Source organism: Dreissena polymorpha, chromosome 3 (genome assembly GCF_020536995.1).
Source record: "Dreissena polymorpha isolate Duluth1 chromosome 3, UMN_Dpol_1.0, whole genome shotgun sequence".
Lineage (NCBI taxonomy): Eukaryota > Metazoa > Mollusca > Bivalvia > Myida > Dreissenidae > Dreissena > Dreissena polymorpha.
The window spans coordinates 37,663,203-37,683,091 of record NC_068357.1 but is presented as its reverse complement, the minus strand read 5'-3'; the positions used below and the strand labels follow the sequence as shown (position 1 = coordinate 37,683,091).

The 19,889-nt window shown below is 34.3% G+C and overlaps 1 long non-coding RNA gene across 1 annotated transcript; it reads right to left on the bottom strand.

The window, feature by feature from the left end:
• Positions 1-3,676: 3,676 nt before the first annotated feature.
• LOC127873733 (uncharacterized) lies at positions 3,677-7,604 on the bottom strand. The gene is made up of 3 exons (XR_008046351.1): positions 7,134-7,604; positions 6,361-6,422; positions 3,677-4,653 (listed from the first exon to the last, which is right to left on the bottom strand). It is a non-coding gene; the product is annotated as an uncharacterized LOC127873733 (long non-coding RNA).
• Between the last annotated feature and the right edge of the window lie 12,285 nt (positions 7,605-19,889).

Genomic DNA, 19,889 nt, shown 5'->3' with positions numbered 1-19,889 from the left:
CTCATTATTGTCTTAAACCACGGTTTAACATTTAACTATATAGTTAAGAGACTTTGAACCCGGGTTCAAAGTGCGGTTTGCACATTAATTCCTTAAATCCGGGTTTAGACTTTGAACCGCGGTTCAAAGTCTCTTAACTCTATAGTTAAGAACAGACCAATGAAATCGTGACACTTGCCCTCTAATTGTGGTTTAAGCTCCGCAGATTGGTTGTCTCTGAATTATGTAGATAAAGGATTTGTATATATTTTTAGACACACTTTGAACCGCGGTTCAAACTCTTGAACTCGGGTTTAAGGAATAAATGTGCAAACGGGTTTAATTGTTAAATAATTAATGTAGTCATTCCGCTTGTCCTAACCCCAGTTTAAGGTAGCGCACCTCTAATGGGCACATATCCAAACATAATCTTATTAATTATTTTCTTAATTAGCATCATTTCACTGAACTACATGCAAATTTGTAGGTAGGCTTTCCATGCTTTTTAAAAAAATATACCGATTTTTTCAAAACCACCCCCACGCTCGGCTTTTGTCCAGTTTATTTTCACCCCTGTGGTATATAAAAGTTCCATAATTCATTCAAATTTCCAAATATGAGCATGCAGTTGGTGTGTACAGATGCTGTAAAGGTGTTTAAAGTTTAAACAAGATGAAATAAGTATTCTTTTACAGACATTTATTTTTTACAAATTTTTATCTATGGAAGAGCGCCATGAAATGTAAGTGATTTCAGCCAAGTAAAAATTGGGTCGGTTAAAAACAAAGTGTCATGAAATTCAAAATAGTATCATTTAAGTCATATTTTAAACTTAGTTTTTATAGAAACACTATATACAGCAAAAATACCAAGAACTAGACAGATTTACCGTTTACTTTTTGAAATAAAAATAAAAATGCAACATGCATGGTTCGTATTTTCAACAATAAATCACCCAATTTTGCCATAACGTTGTTTTAATTTTAATAATTGAAGAATGTGCATAAAAATTGCAACATATTTAACAATAAATATAGCTTATATGCCATATTAAATCAAATTACGTAAGAAAATAAATAAAACGCGTCGCAAAAAAGTATACGTCGTCGGCAGGATTCGAACCTGCGCGGGAATATCCCAAAAGATTTCTAGTCTATCGCCTTAACCACTAGGCTACGGCACCTAATAGTAGGCTCTTCAACCTTCGAAGAAATCGCGGGAAATCATTAGAGGTGCGCTACCTTAAGACTTTGAACCGCAGTTTAAGACTTTGAACCGCAGTTTATAGAGAATACTAGGTCGGTGCCGAATTAAGCAAAGTTTATTTTGCGAGGATTAGAAAATCTGAACCACGAGCCTTGGCGAGTGGTTCAGATTTTCGTGTCGAGCAAGATAAACTTTGCTTTATTCGGCACCGACCTAGTATTCGATTTATCCCATCAATTTTCTTAGTCGTAAATAATTTCTTTAAAAATAGAATAGGAAAATCGAACTAGACGGAAAATCCCAAAGATATTTTAAGCAAACATTATTTCATTATTTTAATCGTGTCGAACCTAATACATTACAAAAAGATCAGTAACTAACCTGTTTTTCTGTTTATCATACCTCTACGTCCCCGATTTTTAAGAAATAATGAAAAAAAAGACACTAAACAACTTCATCTTTAGCGTGAAACAACATGCATTGTGTCGTATGACGTGTAAATAATGACGTCACGAGTATGCGCACTTAATATTTGTAAATAATAATTATTTGCTTTTTGAGTTGCATTATGTGTTAAAAATATATTATATCTTGGTATCAAATTGTGAGTTTTGTTTTATCTGATTCGAGTTAACTAAAAATAATAACTTTATAGTTGATTCCGAGTAATATGACCATTCTCCGCCGCGCGTGACAGCTATATTTCAGCACTGCTGAAATAGAGGAAAATTTATTCCACAGTGGTTTATTTCGACAATGCACGTCTGATGATGGGATAAAAGACTTTGAACCGCAGTTTAAGAATTTGAACCGCAGTTCAAAGTCTCTTAACCCTATAGTTAAGAGAGGACCAATGAATTTGGGTTAAATGAATTAATGTGCAAACGGCATTTTGAACTCTGGTTCAAAGTTTCTTAACTATATAGTTAACTGTTAAACCATGGTTTAAGACAATAATGTGCACTTCACTTGCCATAAAATATATTCTCTTTTATCCTACTTGGGAAGGCCAGATGAATTTTATTGTTCCCTGTAAAAGCCTCAACCCTGCCTTCACTTTAATTGTTAGACATAAATTAAATGTTTCAGTGAAGAAAAAATACCTAAGGGAGTACGGTATGAATTTTATTGTTTCCTGTTCAAGACTCAGGCTATTGACATCCCTTGCGCTGAAGTTTGACACTAATTAAAATGTTCAGTGAGATTATTTTATTCCATATTCCATTCCTCAAGGGTTTTAAACATGATAAATGTGCATGTAAAATTATAAAGAAGAACCTGCATCATACTATCTCATGTAATTTTCCCTCTGGAGGTCTTAATATAATGTGCAATTAATTATTTGCTGATCATCTATAGGATAAATCATCTAATATGTAACAGCTGTAAATTTTCAAGGGGAATGATGGATTTTTGTGTCTCCTTTAAGCGAGATTGATTTTATGCTCAAAATGATTCTGAAGCGGATGTTTAAAAAAGTATTTTAAAATGAAATAGAACTATGCTCAAGTTTTGTGGTTGAAGCTCAACTCCCTTTATGGCCAATTTAGCCCCACACTCCTTGTTCAGAAATTCTAACTAAACTAAAAATAAGTGTTCAGCTAAAGTTTGCCTCTCTATAACATACAATTGAATCTCAAAAAGTTGAAATTCACAGAAAAAATCTTCATTAGCGGAAGGTATTTTTGTAAAACCGTTGGCATGTTTGTGAAGTCATGAAATTTTATTTAGTCCATTTCATGTTTTATAATGTGAGATTGTAATTAAACATTAATATAGTTTAGTAAAAATCATGAAAGCATTTTAGCCAATTACAGAAATCTTTTTCAGAATTTCGTAACAAATAGAAGTTCTGAAAAAACAACAACACATGATAAACCGCCTCCACCCATAAATTTACAAAATTCCCACAATTATATAGAGGATATTTGTTGAATTTGGTGGATTATCGATTTTAATTCACGAGTGATAATAAAAAATAATATTTTCACAAGTGCCGCACTCAAGAGTGAATGCGCCACTCATGAAAACATATATTTTCTATTATCATGAGTGAATTAAAATCAATATTCCACCAAATCCAACAAATTTCCTTTTTATTTTATGCTTTTTTTTCACAATTTATATACATTTTTAAGAGTTTAATTAAAGAATTTCGCTGGGACAGTAAACAGTTTAAATTATTGATAATTTTCACTGTTAATTTTCACTGTTTGAAACAGTGAAATTTTCAGTTTTAATTCACTGATATTTCTCTATAAACCATCAGAAAGCATAAAATACATAACATTAATTTGAATAAATTAAATTATGCATATGTCCACATTAACACTGCTAGAACTACATGACAGCTTCACACTACACATGTAATGTCTTTACAATTTACCCATGGAGCTTACAGGTACTGGTACAGTAAACCTTCCCAATATGACCATATTAAAGGGATCTTTTCACGCTTTGGTAAATTGACAAAATTGAAAAAAGTTGTTTCAGATTCGTAAATTTTCGTTTTAGTTATGATATTTGTGAGGAAACAGTAATACTGAACATTTACCATGGTCTAATATAGCCATTATATGCATCTTTTGACGATTTTAAAACCTAAAAATTATAAAGCGTTGCAACGCGAAACGATTGAATAATTTGGAGAGTTCTGTTTTTGTCGTTAAATTTTGTGAAACTACGAAGATTGCTTATATAAGGTATAAAATACACCAAGTATGTGTACTCGGCGGAATAGCTCAGTAGGCTAAAGCGTTTTTACTTCAGGACTCTGGCAGGACTCTAGGGGTCACTGGTTCGAAACCTGCTCTGGGCAATGTTCTTTTCCTTTTTTTAATTTTATTCTTGATTTTTTACTGGAGCTTTTACGATCCAATGTTTACATTTATCAATATAAAGCATTTAATGAATAAGTTAAAAAATGCCAAAATCTGTGAAAAGGCCCCTTTAATAAGTGGACTTGTCAACATTTATGTTTCCATGTGAGCCTGCAGTTGAAGCTTTACTGATTCCTACCAAATGTTTCTGATTAACATCTAGACATTCTGCTGGCCATTGAAAATTAGGAATAGCAATCTTTTCCAGCATATCCTGCATTCCCCTTTATGCATTGTCCTGAAACCTCATGTACTGCTGCAATTGTACTAAAAATTGGTACCAGCCCAGTGTCTGATTATGGTGACAATATACTAAAAGATTTCCTACACAAATTCAATGTGAAAGCAATAACTTTTAACTAAAAATAAAGTCAAACTTTTGCGCATAGACATCCCCATAACCATACCTTTTCTTAAAGAGCATTCCAAGCCGCAATGATTTAAACAATAAAAAAGGGGGGTCATACGTTATGCAAGAAAGAACTCGACGCGAATCAGCGGTCACTGTTTTATGGCCATCTATTTACCGGCTTCGTACCAGTTGAGAAGGGTTTCCCGCCATCTGTCAAAGTCTCATGTAGTCTCCAACCTTCAAGCAAAAGAGTGAATTTCTGTTAAACATCAATGTTTTCCCTACCACATGCACAAAGAATCATTCTAAAATAAAGCCATGGCAAGTGCCCCTACAGAGATTTGTGTCTTCTTATAAATGATGTTCATGTTTTTAGAGAGTATAGCATTGCACTCCGAAATATTTTAGTATATTGTAACCTAAAGGAGAAATTTATTCTAATTAAAATGTGTTTTTCTTGCATATTATTATCTTCATATGCATATTGCAGCAAAATATTAAGTTTGGCTGGATTATCTGTCCATTTGGCCATTTTATATCATATTTTCACACGCGGGTGTTTTCGGTCCGAAGAAGGCAATTTTAGGCCTGTTAAAGCTTACATGTCCCTTTAAGATTTAAAGCTGTTGTGTTCCATATGTGCAACAAAATACCAAAACAAACCAAATGGACAGGCACGTGAGGCTTATGCGGGGTGGGGAAAGAATAAATTTGTTAGATATTTTCACTCAAAGCAGTTTTGATAATGCCTTTTTTGTTCTTTTTTTTTTAAATCACCCCAAAAATGTCAATTTCAAAGCAAAAAAAAAATCCAAAAATGTCAATTTCAAAGCAAAAAAAAATCCAATTTCATCACAGACAATAAGCAAATTGGTGAAAATGAGAGATCAAAGATACGTTGAAGTGTAGAAATCAATAAGCTTCCAATAACTTGTTGTTTTGCACCAATAAAAGCATGACATCTTCAAAGCGCCTTGGTGCTAGGAGCCAAAATGTTTACCAGCTGCCAACGATATATTCTAGCATATAATGTCATGGGTGCCTTTAAACTGCAGAAGATGGTTAATATTCACTGCCAGCTCTCATTAAGAGGTCAAAGAGAATACAAATTTTCATATTTTGGGCACAAAATAAGTATTTTTGACTATTTTTATGGTGGCAATATGGTCAAAATGGGGCTTCATAACCGAGCCAAAGACAAGAATGCTCATTTTGGGGGTTTAGAATGGAAGGAAAGGTTAAAATGAACAAGACACACACATGTAGGAAAGCCTTATAAGCTCAGAAATGAGGTTTCATGTTGTAACAGGGGCAGAAAGGCAGCTCAGATCAATGCAAGCTTCCTGAAAGGTTTTTCTGGTACTTCTTCTGGGGACACAGCTTCCCGCAGAATTCTCAACACAACACATATTATTGATCCATGTCACCTTTGTATGCAAAGACAAGCGAATAAGGTCAATACTTCCCTTAAATCACTGAATGAGAGAAGCATGTACCAAATAAAAAACAAAACTGGTTGCTGAAATGCCAAATTTTGGCAAAAAGATCCCTCTAAGGTAAATGATGAAGGGGACACTTGCTACAACAATCCTATGTTTAAGTCGGACGCCACATCCTTTCAAGCTGGGACCATGACTGTAAGCATTTTGTGAGAAAACAATACCAAACACAAGCTAATTGTAGGGTTACAAGTAGCATATCAACTCAGATGTACTGCATACATGCTTGGGAGCAAGGATAAACCTGTTAAGTGCCAACTTCCGCTGCCAACAAAGCACGAGCTTTACGTGTCAGGACGCGGAGCTATCAATACAAACTGCACGGGAATTGCTCGACGGCAAGGATTTGAGTGACCACAAACCTTATTATGACAGTATTTCACACCTTAAGCATCATAACTATGCTTATTTGCTTGTGTACATGATAATAATTTAGTATAATTACCTGTTTTGCCATCAACAACCCTTCTCCAGTTGCCCTCGGCTAAGTCCCAGACATTTCTCTACCTGAAAAGGTCAAAATACCCGATAGAAATAGGTATAAAATGAAAAATGAAAATGCATTTATGTATTTTATGTGTATTTCTATGAATAATAGCAAGTAATAAAGCTTGTTATGTTCATGATTGAACTAAATATGAAAGCTGGCTCAGTTAAGCGTCTGCTGCACTGTCAAAACTGTAAAAACGTCCACCATTCCATGTCGGTGACATGGGGCTCTGTTTGAATGTTCATGCTTTACGCACAAGCTATTGTTGCGTTACTGGATCACGGAGTCCCTGGCGTTGAATTCTGACGTCATGTTGCACATTAACGCTTCACGGTCAACCAAAATGCCTTTGAATTTACGTCGGAAAGCAATTTAGCCCTTATTCGGCTATATAAGGGTGGGGGTCAACTTGAAAAACAACTATTCCAGGTCAAATAATCTAAATTCATGAATTTAATGCACTTATATTCTTCTCTTTTGCTAAGAAATGACCAAAAATCAGCTTTCCCAGTCATATTTGGCACTTGCAGATGATATTTCATTTTTACCTAGAGTTAGTTTAGGTGACAATATACTAAAAGATTTCCTACACAAATTCAATGTGAAAGCAATAACTTTAACTAAAAATAAAGTCAAACTTTTGCGCATAGACATCCCCATAACCATACCTTTTCTTAAAGAGCATTCCAAGCCGCAATGATTTAAACAATAAAAAAGGGGGGTCATACGTTATGCAAGAAAGAACTCGACGCGAATCAGCGGTCACTGTTTTATGGCCATCTATTTACCGGCTTCGTACCAGTTGAGAAGGGTTTCCCGCCATCTGTCAAAGTCTCATGTAGTCTCCAGTTACCTTCAAGCAAAAGAGTGAATTTCTGTTAAACATCAATGTTTTCCCTACCACATGCACAAAGAATCATTCTAAAATAAAGCCATGGCAAGTGCCCCTACAGAGAATTGTGTCTTCTTATAAATGATGTTCATGTTTTTAGAGAGTATAGCATTGCACTCCAAAATATTTTAGTATATTGTAACCTTATAACCATGTCATCCTGTTTATTTTTGGTGTTAAGGTTATCCACAATGTATATAAGTGTGATTGGAAAGTCCTGCCTTGACCATAACAGATCCATCGCGAAGAAGTTCTGCAACTGTCAGTCAGAAATCACTGCTGCACTCTCCAGTATTTCTGTTAAGGTTCATGGGGGGGATAAAATTCATTAAAACTTCGCGTTGGTTTTTCTTAATTGAATGTGGTACAATATGGTCAAACTATATATCATTTTAAAGCTAAAGATGGATAGAATAACATAAACACATTTTTGACATTCAATATTTTTGTGCTTTATTCATATTTTGGTTTAAAACCAATACTTTTTTACACTAATTTACAAAATCTCAATCTAAAGCTAGGAAGGATATGCACTACCTTAAGTTGAATAAATACAAAACTATATACATATACAAGGTCAAGTTAGCAACATTTCACAGAAAATTATTGTCATAAAACAACAAATGAGTTTTTATTCAACTGCCTTTTTTGGATAAATATCCTAAACATAGTTCTTAAAATAACTAAAACGTAACTACTTTTTAAAAATCCAGGTATGGTGGATAATAAGAGTCACAATTCTATTTCAAAGGCTTAACAATTTTGTTATTTACCTCTCAACCAAATTGCAAAATTTAAACCATCTCAAATTGAAATAGATTGCAGACGACATATAAAATTGTAAAGGAATATAAAGAAATTGGCAAAACGATTGATTTTATATTTCGATTCCTTCTACCCATTTGAAAGCGTGGCCATCGCTGTGATCCGTAGAAAAACGTGCAAAACAAATCGGTCGAAACCACGTGCAGTGGTGAGAAAACCAGGTATGTGTATACACATACCTGAGATAACACATACTTATTTTGACAGTTGGGTGGCAACTAGTAAAACAACTATTAACATTAATCAGCAAGAGATCGCACTAAATAACAGAAATGACCACGTAGAGATATCATCACTTTCCCTATTTCAAATATTTTCCAGCTGAAAATTGTCCCCCACACGTCTTTTTTAGTTAATTTGTATTGTTTTTCTGGAGCCGAAGTGCATCTCACAGAATATCCATCCAACTTCCGCTGTTTTCACTTTCGTTATTCAAAACTCCGTTTAAAAGAATTATTTCTACTTTAAATTGTTAAAGCGATGTATTATTATATATTATCAATAGAATAGTATATACCGTGATGAATTGAACGGAGTAACGTATCGATCTTTCTGTCAGTCTGTAAGCGTACTATTTTATGCGCAATACCGGTAATAAAGTACATGTGATTCGACAACGATTGTAAACATTGGTGAAATGCTTCTTACATAGTTATTCTTTTGAGTGTTTATGAGGTCTGATTGTGCAGTTTGCAAACATCAACCGAAAGATTACAATCCAATGCATTTGTCATCGTCAACCGTTTGGAATGTCAATTAGGCGATGAGTGAGTTTTTAGCATGTTTCTTTCTATTTTATTAATTTAAAAATGGCTGCCCCCATGGTGATGAAATGACATGTGTTCGAGTTTTGATATTTCTAGATATGCAAGCTTTTTTTACTATTTAAGCGTAACTTGCCCTCGTCAATGTCGATATTATTCACTAGTTATATAATTTTCCGCCGAAATACGTGGAATAAACATGATTCAGATTTTTGAAAATAATGTATATTTTAGTGTTAAAATCGCTTTGTATTTTGATTGATTTTGAGGATGTTATGATACGTTGATGTACAAAATTGGTAGCAGTTTGAAGGAAAAACATCCATTAAAGCATATATGTATACATAATCAATGTGGCACTCTTCCTTTAGTCAAATTTGAGTTCAATGCTAGGGGTCCCACATGTTTCAGAATGAAGCCTCTACATGAACCTTAACTCTTTCAGTACTGGAACTGAATTTTAAAAGCCTTTGCAAACAGTTTGGATCCAGATGAGACACCACAGAATGTGGCGTCTCATCAGGATCCAAACTGTTTGCTATTCTGATAGTATTCTTTGAAAAAAATCGAAGAAAATGCTAATTTTACAGATTCAGCAGACGACATTTTAGCAGATGACAAATTTCCCAGCATGCAAAGGGTTAATCACAAAGGTGCCATATCAATATTTTTAGCTTGATCAGAGTCTTTTCCGCAAAGTGAAAATTGGTCAAAGCCAGACTGATGTTTCCTTTTTTATCGACCCAACTTCATAGATGGCATGCTCAGCTCAAAGCACCTAAGTGGAATCAGTATGGTATGAGCACAAATGTCAGATGATTGAAGCTTCCACTGTAACTTCTGCTGCCTCTTTCAGTGGTTCATCAGTGTAGAGAGATGCAAGTGTCTGTATTGTTGAAGAATTGTAAATCAGTTACTGTACTTTCAGTTGCTCTAAGCAAAGAATCTGAAAAAAAGCAATTTACAACATGTTTTTTGTAACATTGAGCACTAAGAATCATTTGATTCCCTCTTAAATAACTTCACTTGACTTTGGTTTGAAAATGTTGTTTCGTTAATTAAGTGTTCAACTTAAATATAGAAATTTATAAAGGTATTTGAAACTCATTCCTCAGAATAGGAAGAAAATAGCAAATATAAAGTGGACTTTTATTTATTGACTGTATAAGCAACATTGCTTGAATGGCCTATTTCTGTAGCCCTATACGTTCATTGATTAAGGCCACAAAATCTCTCTGACAATCACATTTGCCGGTAGTTTTTATCATTTGGCCATCAGCCAATCATGGATTTTTGCACCAAGAAACTATTTCAAATATTTGCACCAAGAAACTATTTCAAATATTGATGAAATAATCAGAAATTATATTACCTTGTTATATTGCCCGTAAGATGACTAATGCTTGAAAGAAGATCTTTGCCCATGGAAGCGTTTAATTTTAGGCAATAAAATAGTATTACAGACTGTACTAAACTATTCTTTAATATCTAAAAAGTCTTTGTTTAGTGGGCAAAATTACACTGTACTGAAAGTAAATCCTTTATGAATCATAAGTTACTTTAAGTAGAGTAAGGACTGAATATCAAGGCAAGTGGGTCCCAGTGATTCATTTTGAAACCTACATCAATGAGTCCCTGGGACTCGCATATTTTGAAACAATGGGTCAAAACTGAAAACAATGGGTCCCAGATTTTGTCTTTGTAAATTCGTTACAAATAATCTACTTAACATGATACACCTTAGCCAGGGGCTCTTTTATGCAATTTTACAGCTGAAAACAGAAATAGGTTTATAGCAAGTAAACTCTTTATTTGTTTTACTTTTAACAACAAACAGTGAAACATATAACATCTTATACAGAGAACTTTTAACGCCAAATACTACAGGAAACGATTAAAGAAAGAAACAATGACCATCTGTTAATAGAGTTTGAGCGATTACTTTTAGTTAAATGTAACTTTGTGCCTGTGTCACTGGGAGGAGAGGTATGTTTGACTTTGATCTGATTATCACCTCTTTGGAATTAAACATATAATTTGATAATTCATTATTATTATTTAAAATTGTTATTAATTGATATCACTGAAAATGTTCATACCAAAATTACTGTCCAGGGCTTGTGAGACTTTAAAGGGCGAAAACACAATTATTAATATCATTTTTATGCAACCTCAGTGATTATAATGCTTAAAAAAATCCATGGACAGGCACATTCCTACTGAAGTGGCAATTACACAATTTTCACATGACATGTTATGATTGTCAAAATATCATCACAATAAGAGTTTTTTTGTTAAAACCTTAAGCTTAAAATGCTTTGTGATGCAGAATATACATGTAGCCCCTAATGATAGATAAAATGCATAAAAAACTTCAAGATTCCCAATTCATCAATTTTGCAACTCTAATATCCCCTGCGAGCTGAAGTTCATGAATTCATGAATGATTCATGAACTTTACAAACAGTTCATGAACAGCTCATGATTAGTTTGTGAAATTGATGAGAGCAAGTTCATGAACTAAAGTTCATGAATGGTTCATGAACATGCATTCATGAACCAGTGAAGAATGGTTCATGAACAAGACAGTTACATAATTTATTAAAGAAAGATTCATGATTTGGTTCATGAACTAATGATGAATGATTCATGCACCTTTAAATCAAGAAAGAGTTATGATTTGGTTCATGAACTAATGATGAACGATTCATTCACCTTAACAGATTATGTGGTTCATGAATTGCTCATTAGACATTCTTGACTTTGTTTTAAAGAACTAATGAGTATTTTTTTCATGAATCTGAAAAATGTAAATGATTCAACAACAAAATTGTGAAAATTATTCACCATTTGGTTAAATAATTGATCTAGAACTTTTCATGAACTTGAACTTAGTATGTGGTTCAAAAAAGGTATATTGTATATTTTTGCCTTTTATTTAGAACTAATGAAGAACTTTTCATGAATTGCTGTTTTTACAAAGGAAGAATATTTTGGACACAGGAAGTTGAAATGGCAGCAAAAATGAAGACATATCATGGTTTATATTATATTTGGAAATGTAAGTCTTTAATAAGTTACTGGCTAAACTGATCAGCCATTGGTTCCATTTCAACTTCATTGGCACTGTCAGTGTAACCATTTTCATAAAAAAATAAATCATACATTATCAGGCTGATTTAAACAGAAGAAAAAGAAAAGAAATTAACATGTCATCCAAAATAGTTAATATCCGAATATATGGTCACTTTTGACATCTTAAAATAAAAAAAGACTTTTTTTTCTGTTGGAAAGCATATGCTTGCATACAGCATTTTACTTCAAATCCTTTTTAAACAACCAGATTCTAACTTAAAAATTACCCTATATGACTGAGTTTAGTATTTATTACCAGAAGATAGGGCAATTCTTGTCTGCAGTATTTTTTCAGTAACTAAAGTATAAAAATGTAAGAACCGTTTAGGTATCAGCAGACTCAGTTGATAACTGATCGGTTCTTACATTTTACTCTGTCAAATAAATTATAAAGTGTCGTTTTTAATGGTTTGATATTGTGAAATGTGCAACTTCCCATGGAGGGAGGGTCAATAATAATTATAAGCTTGAATTTTAATGGTATGCATTAACATCTTGCATTCTTTGTTCTTGAAGTATTCATGAAGTGAGTGAGTTATAACATCACTTGGTTCATAAATAGTTCTAGAACATTAAATTCATTAATTAATCTTGCTCTTTTCATGAAGTTTCCATTCATGAACTATTCATGAACTATTCATGAAGGTTAAATGGCTGCTTCATAGAGTGATAATGAAATATGCAAGTTCATGAAGGTTCATGAATGATTCAAGGTTCATGAATGATTCATGAACAAATGGGTTCATGAATGGTTCATGAACTTATATTTCAAGAACTATTTCAGAAAGCGGCCATTTAACCTTCATGAAGAGTTCATGAATAGTTCATGAATGTTGTTAATGAATGATGCAAGAATGATTCATGAACAATTCATTAAACTCTCGCAGGGGATTTTTTCCCAATTTATTGATTTCGCGACTCATTTTTTTCCCAATTTGAAGATTTAACGATGCAAAAATTCCCAATTGTAGGGGTACAGGTACCTTTCCCAATTGGGGAAAAAACCGCTGTGTATAGAGAAAACCCTCTCAAATCCTGCAGTATAAACAGCAGATGTCTGTGTGGTAATATGTTTACATTCTACGTAACATAGGACGCAATACTGTACGATCTGTATCACTATTATGTATGTACCGTATACAAATAAAAGATGCTATTTATTTCAGAACTTGCAAATTTTAATTGTCTCTTTAGAAAAAACAACGCTGCTCTATTAATCCATAAAAGTATATAAATAATAACTGTCTGCGCTCACAACAGACGAACGCAAACTGTGTTTTCCGCCGTTTTTTCTTCATATTTAAACCACATGGTTTACATCGAGGCTGCATTATCGATAAATATCTACACAGCAAGTTTAAAGTGTTGAGGATCAATTTCGAAAACCTTTTTTGGTCGCATTTTCTTTGTTTACCATCCGGGACAGCCAATTAATTGTCAAACGAACTTTAAATAAACTTCAACCAATCAAAATATGCGTACTACATTCCCAATGTTATAACTGATGTGACTTCCGTTCTACTTTTCAAAACTTTGTTGACATGTGTTTTGCTTATATCCACGAATTGTACTCAGTATCATGTACAACTTCGACGATGTTGAAAATCAGAGTTTTTAAACAATGAGTCCCGAGAACTCACATGTTTGAGAATGATGGGTCCCCAGAAAAAAACGTGCGTCTGGCACGCGGGAGGCACGGCAAAATGAATCACTGGTAGGATATTGAAGATACTGAGTGAAGATTGGTACATACGGGTTGTACATGCATTAGAGTTGAAAATTAAAAAAAATGCTTAAAACAAAATAACAAACTAATGTTTTCTTTGACACAAGCCCCAGAAATCCTCCAAAATGCATCCACTATCTTCCAAGAGGACATTTTCCTATGTGAGCATGTCCTCAAACTCCTAGCCATGATGCGTATTATCAAAACAGTTCCATACAATCCCCATGGGCACTGTTTTATTTTTTTTTCCTTCATTATGGGCCATTACTATGATGTTGTTAATGCAATAATATTTCACTGTCATTTATGTCATATTATATTGAGATTGAATTTTTTTAATTTATAATGTTTCATGAGAAGTTTTTCATTTAAATGATAAATTTGAGCTCAACAACAACATATGAGTTGTCATTAACAGTTTAAATAACTATCTTATCTAGTTCTATATAGGACATTATATTCTATTCACAAGCCTTAATATACAATTATCTCTCTCAGAAAGTGATCCACTCTAAAAGCATAATGACCCAGTCCCACTCAATGCCCTTTAATGTATGTTATTATCACATGGGAACACATGTGTCTAATATATTCATCATTTGTCATAGAAAATGACCACAAAGAACTTTGTGGTCACATGATACACAGCAAATGTTTTGTGTTTTCTTTATAATGCCTTTCCTTTTTTTCTGTAATTTACTTATTTTTTTTTTTCTTGATAGAAAATGTCAATGACAGTTTCTTTGTAATTGGATTTCACTGAAGGAAACTGATAACTGGAGTGACACAATTGAAAGTTATTTTTGAGGTTTAGTTACAACAATTCTATTGTAGCTCAAAAAAAGGAAGAAACCCGAGATTTGTTCCCTTTAATTCTCTCGTGGAATGTAACTTTTCTGTGAGATCTTTTTTTTAATTTGTGGAATCAGGGACATATACAATGTTTGTATATGTCCCTGGTGGAATATAGAATTTGGTAAATTAAGAATCTTTTCAATTATTTCTCTTATAGTTAATATTTTTATTGTGGTTACTCTTTTGCTATACCGAAACTTAAGATGGAGAACAAAATACAGTCAAACCTGAATTCAGCGGTCAGTCAAGGGAAATGATCAAAGTGACCGTTGTCCACAGGTGACCGTTGAATTCAGATCACAATTTTAAGAAGGTTGGTCAGTTGGTAGTATTACTACGTCGTTACCCCACCCAGTCGTTTGCATACAGTGTAGAACAAATGCACATTGCATTAACAAAGCATAATAACAGCATTAACTTACTCGTGTACATTGAATAATAGAGAACAATATCTTTAAGATTGATTTTATTTCATAATGTTAAATTAAACAATGACTTTATCAACGCTGGTATAATTGTTTTCTCATGCATCTCATTCATTCAGTAAATAAAGCTTGTCACGTTCCGTTGACGTAACGTCCGTAAAAGTCTAAAAAGCGGATTCGGTGTCATAAACCGATAGTACGGTGTAATTGTACCGTTCTGATTCAAAGAAATAGCGGTCATTTAATTTAGCGATAATTACTTTCAACAAGTCATAAACTCTGATAAATTTTCTTAAGAAGATACACCCACAATTATCCCCGGAAAAAAAACTTCTCAACACCTTATAATTTTTTTACTCGCAGCGGGCCGCTTTTATAATATCATAGACAATTACCGCTTTCAGACGCTTTAAATGTTGCAAATCAGTCCATGTTTTGCCATTACAGCTGATCACTAATCCTCTTATCGCCTTCTTATAAAAACACTCGTCAGCTTAATATTGTTTTTAACACTTAATCAGCGATACAGATCAATAGACTTTCTCACGCGCTAATGCGTTATGCATGCAGACGATAATTGCTATTAATACACATTGTTATTGTTAATGTCACCTGTTTAAAGTGATATTATGGGCATCTAACAGTTTATAGCTGGCTATCGCAACCGTTGTTTATTTTTGGTATTTTCACTTCATATACAATGTACACTTATATTTGTTAATTCAGCATCAACATATTAAAACACTATCCCGGAGAGAGAAAAAAAATGCATTTGAATATCAACCTTCTTTTCGTTAAACAACTGATCATGCATGTACGATGTGAACCTAAATTTAGTTTTAGTGCAGATTCGTTCATACGACACAAAGACACAATTTTGTTTTACGGATAATTTCGGCTTAGAGGAGTGGATTAGTCATGTAAAGTAACGAATATAAAATATATTTTAATAAACAACTGGTAGCAAAATGAGTTGCAGACAATTGGTCTTTTAATGCAATCAAAATGAAAATTCAATAATAATGGTGAAACAATTTTACATACCGGTCATGGATGCACAAATTGTTTGTTTACTCGCAGCGGGCCGCTTTTATAATATCAAAGACAAGTACCGCTATCAGACGCTTTTACCGCAAAATAGACGGACACATGATGTGCTGTGTTTTTAATTTTCGCGGCTCGAGACGACTGACGCGTGACCGTTGATTTCAGGTCAAACATGAATTTCGGAGTGGAATGTAGTGGCCGTTGGCCATTATGGACAGGTGGCCGTTGAATTCAAGTGTAATATAGTGTTTTTCGTCGGGGGGATTCCAGACTGACCGTTGTCTGCAGGTGACCGGTAAATTCAGGTGGCCGTTAGGTCAGTTTCGACTGTATATATCTTTGTATTTTAAAAAGTGAATGTAAATTATTATGTTTTCATAGTTGTACCAAATTCAGAACAGATCCGGATTTCTGATATAATTTCTCCATTGCCTTGGCCACTTGTGGTATGACACACTTGTCAATAATCACACAAATTGTGGACCTTATTTCCACCTGGGAGTAATTATAAGGGGCGTAGCTAGCCTTCTTTGAGCTGTTGGCCCGGATATGATATATTTTGTAAATCCTATAACGCTTGTGGTGAGATTTAAAGCATAAACACACAACATGTACATGTATAGACAAATAATAAGATAAGAAAATATAAGACTTTTACCCGTATTTCTTTGATATTTACTGTTTTATCTTGATGTTAGAGAACTAAATTTTACTTATCTTTATACCAGAGAACTAAATTTAAAAACAATATGGAATAGAGAAACATTCAAAAGTGTAACACTCCACTTATTTACAAGGCAAACCATGGGAATTCTTTCCAATAATATTATCTGCATGTCGTTAACGGCACGTGTTTGTTTTGGCATCAAGGGACTGAACCGACCGGAACGGATTCAGTCAATGGATCAGGATACGGCGGCAAGTGCTTCATTTTAATTTTCCGCGGTCGTAAACATGATTCGGAATGTTTCTTACAAATCCAATGATAATCAATTACAACTTACTGTAGTGTTGAAAGGGAGACAAGTAGATCTACATGTAGATCTATGTAAACTTGTTACAGAAAGTCACGTGAAAAGAAGCGAGCTAGAATCTATGCACATAGAAAGAAGTAGAGTTGATAATTGGAAGATATGTCCTTTGAACACAACCAGAATCCATTGTCTGAGGATTATGTCAATATGAAATGCAGATTTTTAACACCTAACCCCCCTCAGGGTCAACATTTTAATGCATTTTTTTAAGTTGAAGCATTTTAATTTTTTTCATGTTTCAAAAAAAAGTTGTAGGCCTGGGCCGGCTGGTGCCTAATAGCAGCTACACCACTGATTATATGTCTAGGCTATGGCTTTAGCCAATTTAGTTTGTAAACTGCAAATAAGAAACACTTGGCTAGCTGCTGAGTCAGATATTTCCCCAAAAAGGGATACAAATGCCGGATGTGGGTTGTTGGCAGCCGAAAAGCATAAGATCTTTAACATAAAATTTTCTAACTCTTAAAATTTTTACACTTAGAAACTTTTTTTTGAAGATTTTGGTTTTGGACCATTTTTTCTGATTTTTTCTTAAACCATTTTTAGTGATAAAACTTTCTTAGAAATAAACAAATTTAGTTGGTAAAACAATTCTGTTAATATCAAAAGCTAGATACCATTACAATAGGTATAATTTTTGGCAACTGTTAGAGTCCTTGAAAGTTTGCGTGATGCAGTGGTAGCGCAGTAATACTAAGGTTATGTGTTTTTAACAAAGTGAATCTAACGGTATTTGATTTTTAGATAACATACTTTTTCAATTTATTTATTATCAATTGTCTTGTTCTTGCACATGACTGTTGAGTTTTTTAGGGCTGTGATATGGTTAAACTTTGTTACAGCGAACATTGTACTTGCACTTTTACGAGCAAGAGAGAAGGTCAAATGCTTTTTGTAAAACGTGGGGATATTGTGATTATCTCCGCTGTCTGTCCGTCCGTCTGTCTGTCCATCCTGGCCTTATCCTCCTACACTATAAAGCACTAGAACCTTGAAACTTACACCACATGGTAGCTATAAGCATACGTGCGACCCTGCACTATTTGGAATTTTGATCTAACCCCTGGGTCAAAAGTTATGGGGGTTGGGGTGGGGCCTGGTCAGAGATTTTCACTCATTTTTTTAGCTCACCTGAGCACAACGTGCTCATGGTGAGCTTTTGTGATTGCTTTTTGCCCGTCGTGCGGTCGTCCGTCGTGCGCCCGTAACCATTTTGCCTTGTTAACTCTCTAGAGGCCACATTTATTGTCCAATCTTCATGAAATTTGGTCAGAAAATTGGTCTCAATGAAATCTTGGATGAGTCGAAAATGGTAACGTTTGCTTGAAAAACATGGCTGCCAAAGGGCGGGGCATTTTTCTTATATGGCTATATATGGCTATAGTAAAATCTTGTTAACACTCTAGAGGCCCACATTTATTGTCTGATCTTCATGAAACTTGGTCAGAAGATTCATCCCGATAATATCTTGGATGAGTCCGAAAATGATGCTGGTTGGTTGAAAAACATGGCCACCAGGGGGGCTGGGCATTTTTCCTAATATGGCTATAGTAAAACCTTGTTAACACTCTAGAGGCCACATTTATTTTCCGATCTTCATGAAAACTTGCTCAGAAGATTGTCCCAATGATATCTTGGATGAGTTCAAAAATGGTAACCTTTGCTTGAAAAACATGGCTGCCAAGGGGCGGGGCATTTTTCCTTATATGGCTATATATGGCTATTGTAAATCTTGTCAACACTCTAGAGGCCACATTTATTGTCCAATCTTCATGAAACTAGGTCAGAAGATTCATCCCAATAAAATCTTGGACGAGTTCGAAAATGATTGCCGGTTGGTTGAAAAACATGGCTGCCAGGGGGTGGGGCATTTTTCCTAATATGGCTATAGTAAAACCTTGTTAACACTCTAGAGGCAACATTTATTTTCTGATCTTTCATGAAACTTGGTCAAGAAGATTTGTCCAATGATATCTTGGATGAGTTTGAAAATGGTAACATTTGCTTGAAAAACATGGCTGCTAAGGGGCGGGCTTTTTTTCCTTACTATGGCTATATATGGCTATAGTAAAATCTTGTTAACACTCTATAGGCCACATTTATAGTCCGATCTTCATGAAACTCTGTCAGAAGATTCATCCCAATAATATCTTGGACAAGTTCAAAAATGATGCCGGTTGGTTGAAAAACATGGCCACCACAGGGGCGGGGCATTTTTCCTTATATAGGGCTATAGTAAAACCTTGTTAACACTCTAGAGGTCACATTTATTTTCCGATCATCATGAAACTTGGTCAGAAGATTTGTCCCAATGATATCTTGGATGAGTTCGAAAATGGTTTTGGTTGCTTTAAAAACATGGCCACCAGGGGCGGGGCATTTTTCCTTGTATGGCTATGTATGGCTTTAGTAAAACCTTGTTAACACTCTAGAGACTACATTTATTGTCCAATCTTCATGAAATTTGGTCAGAAGATTGGTCTCAATGATATCTTAATTGAGTTCAAAAATAATTATGTTTGCTTGAAAAACATGGCTTCCAAGGGGTGGGGCATTTTTCCTTATATGGCTATAGTTAAATCTTGTTTACACTCTAGAGGCCACATTTACTGTCGGATCTTTATGAAACTTGGTCAGAAGATTCATCCCAATAAAATCTTGGAAGAGTTAAAAAATGATGCCGGTTGGTTGAAAACATGGCTGCCAGGGGGCGGGGCATTTCTCCTTATATGGCTATAGTAAAACCTTGTTAACACTCTAGAGGCCACATTTATTTTCCGA